The 3,339-nt window shown below is 43.2% G+C and overlaps 1 pseudogene; it reads right to left on the bottom strand.

Annotated features, from left to right (window-relative positions):
• Positions 1-1,138: 1,138 nt before the first annotated feature.
• Positions 1,139-3,011, bottom strand: LOC142844215 (large ribosomal subunit protein eL8 pseudogene; annotated as a pseudogene).
• Between the last annotated feature and the right edge of the window lie 328 nt (positions 3,012-3,339).

The following is a 3,339-nucleotide window of genomic DNA, read 5'->3' as shown; positions in this document are numbered from 1 at the left end:
ATATTCTCATTGATATTAATTTCATAATTTTAATACAAGTCTGATTAGTTATTTCTCATCTACGGTATAGTGTGGTATATGTGTATACTACATGAAAACAGTAGCATAGACTATCTAGCTCAGTATTATATCTTGGGTAAAATTAAGTGCTTAGAGCCTACAAGGAATACAACAAATACATGAATAAATACATTCCATTTTGTAATAGTTATTCATGTTACAATGTGGAAGTACGGACTCCAGAAAGTTGACTCACTTATTATAAGAAAACATAGAAGAGCTGATATAGAACACTGAATTCCTCTCTTCCTTCAGCAGGACACTATGAGTCCATTTCCACGTCAGGGAAGAACTGCCATTGGGTTACACCACAGAAGGCCAAACAAGCGCTGCACAGTTACCTAACTTGAAACGTCTGACTTTGGGAGAACAGAGACTGTCATTTCTCTCTTTGCAAAACTTGGTACAGGAACACATACAACTTAGAAATTCTTAGCTAGTAAGTAGGAAAATACAACATATTTTTTTAAATAGCCCTTTTGCTCTACCATAGAAATTCTACTATGAATCATACCACAAATTTATTGGAAGAACATAACAAGGACAATATAGGAGAGTGGGAGGCATGGCAGTTATCACACAGGATTCTGGGAGCACAAAGTTAAGCTATAAGTTTGAGCCCATTTTCAGAACCCCAAAGGCAGAGAATTAAGACAGTCTAAAATAACTACACTCCCACACTTTTGATCAGCAACGAGACTTGTCATGCCCAGTTTTGTGACAGTGCTCGTTATAACGCTTCTTGGACGTATCCTGATGTCAAATTCTACTTTCTTGGGTCATGCCTGCTAACAACTTCTAGTTAATACCTGGACAAGTTCTCTAGTGTTTCTTAAGTGAGATGAGCAAAGATTATATGAGAGTAGAATTCACATATGAGAATGGGAGTGAGAATCGTTTACTCTAGAACTCAACCAAATATAAAATGCTAAAAATAACATTCCTAATTCTGACTTTCTTGTTGGAACAAAATCAGCATGTCCAGAGAAAGGACTGCCCTCCTTGTTTTGTTAGGATTTTTTCCTTTTCATAGGCTTGAGTTTTTGAATTTGAAATTATTTCTTTTTATTTCTTTTTTTGAAGTTTTATAATTATATTTATGTACAGAAAACTCAGCAGTACATTTAACCCAGTTTAGTGGCGAGTTCTTTGGCCTTTGCCTTTTCCAGCTTGGCAATTCGAGCCACAGATTTAGGACCCAGGACGTTGCCTCCCCAGTGGCGGCGGATCTCATCATATCTGTCGTTGTAATTGGTCCTAATAGCGTCCACCAGCTTGGCCAGAGCACCCTTGTCTTCCGAGTTAACCTGTGTGAAGGCAACAGTGGTGCACGTCTTCCTATGGACCAGCCGCCCCAGCCTGGCCTTTCCTTTGATGATGCAGTAGGGGACCCCCATCTTGCGACAGAGAGCAGGCAGGAAGACCACCAGCTCAATGGGGTCTACGTCGTGGGCAATCACCACCAGCTGAGCCTTCTTGTTCTCTACCAAAGTGGTGACTGTATTGATGCCCGCTCGAAGGACAGGTGGTCTCTTAGTCGGGACATCCCCTTTGCCGGCAGCTTTCTTCTCAGCACGGGCCAGCAGCCTCTACTTCTTTTCCTGCTTGGTCTCTGGCCTGTACTTGTGGGCAAGTTTAAGCAACTGGGTAGCTGTTTGCCAGTCCAGGGCCTGGGTGAACTGGTTAATGGCTGGAGGAACTTTGAGCCGCTTATAGAGGATGGCCCTCTGCCGCTGCAGCCTAATGTAGCGGGGCCATTTGACGAAGCGCGTGAGATCTCTCTTGGGCTGGATGTCCTGCCCAATGCCGAAGTTCTTAGGCCTCTTCTCAAACAAAGGATTCACCACCTTCTTCACCTCCTGCTTCTTCACGACGGCGGGGGCCGGGGCCACCTTCTTCCCCTTGGCCTTCTTTCCCTTGGGCGTCTTGCCGGGCTGGAGGAGAGAGCTCTTTTTATTTCTTGATACACCTGAGTGACCATTTGCATTCACCAAAAGCAACTTCTGTTCCACACTCAGGTTTGAAACGTAGAGTGCTCAGAGAATATCAGTGTGGCACGACCCCTGGCTGTCTGGAGATCCTGTCTTCACAATTTCAGGAGATACTAGTTTCTCTAGAAAGCTAAAAGGAAACGAGGATGTAGTCAAGGAATCTAGAGGTAGAAATACAAAAACCCAAGAAAACATTAATGGTCATTACTGACACAAGTTTGGGAAGTGTCTTGCACTGAACCACCACCACCAATTTCATCCCAAGCTCAGAACAAGAGCATACATACACATGATAATGAACGAGATGACCGGGTCTAGCATGCTGCACTACTGGGAGGAAAAAGAAACTGGACCGGTGTTTGTTGGCTGTTTCTGAAGTTCAGACCTAGATAGCTTGGCATTGACTTCTTTCCATTGGTAATCAAACCAATGTTAAGCAGACATTGGCACCCTTTAAACTTTTAGTAAAGCTTGAAGTTTATAGATCAGAATCCCTTAGCACCATGAGTATAAGATGTTGGCCGTACAAATTCTTTAAAATTGTCTGTTTCATCTCATATGATGCCAAAGGTGAGGCAGCTTGCCTTGCTGATCAATAATCTTGATCACATAGAAATCTGGATGCCCTCACTCGTCGCCTTCATGATAGGGACATTACCTGACCTCATTAGTTCTCAGTTCACTCACCAATAAAATTGCAACAACCAAAGCTAATTTATTTTGCTGATTGCAAAATATTTTTGAAGGCTTTCTGCACACAGGTGTAGGCACTGGGGTTACAACAAGGAACAAAACATAAAAGAGCTCAGGCCTCATGGAGCCTCCACTTTCAGGCGCTCTGTCAGTTAAACTGATATAAATAAAGAAATAGCACTGACTGGCACTTGTGGGCCATGTTGTTGCTATGGCTGCTGTTGTTGTTGTTGCTACTCTGGCATCTGTATCCTTGCCCTGGCACATCTCGGGTACTTTGCTGTTATTATGGTGTCTGTATCCCTCTTCTGGCAAGTTAGGAGTGTGTTTTCTTACTGTCATTCTGGCATCTGTCTCCCTGCCAGCTATTTCTGTGGTTTCTTCACAATGTGGTAATGCCTTCAAAATATCACTTCCCCTCGACAATTGTTACGTGTATGTACAAAAGGCTTGCTTCCCAGCAGCCTCCCGACAGTTGCCCATGCCTCTTCAGATACCGACCTTGCTCTCTTTCCGTATCATAACAATTTTTATTCAAAACATGTCTTTCCAGTCAGCATTCATTTCTGCCACAGCAACCTGCATCACGGATACA

This window comes from Microtus pennsylvanicus, chromosome 2, assembly GCF_037038515.1.
Source record: "Microtus pennsylvanicus isolate mMicPen1 chromosome 2, mMicPen1.hap1, whole genome shotgun sequence".
Classification (NCBI taxonomy): domain Eukaryota; kingdom Metazoa; phylum Chordata; class Mammalia; order Rodentia; family Cricetidae; genus Microtus; species Microtus pennsylvanicus.
Note: the sequence above shows the minus strand (reverse complement) of the source record. Positions and strands in the feature narration are given on the sequence as shown.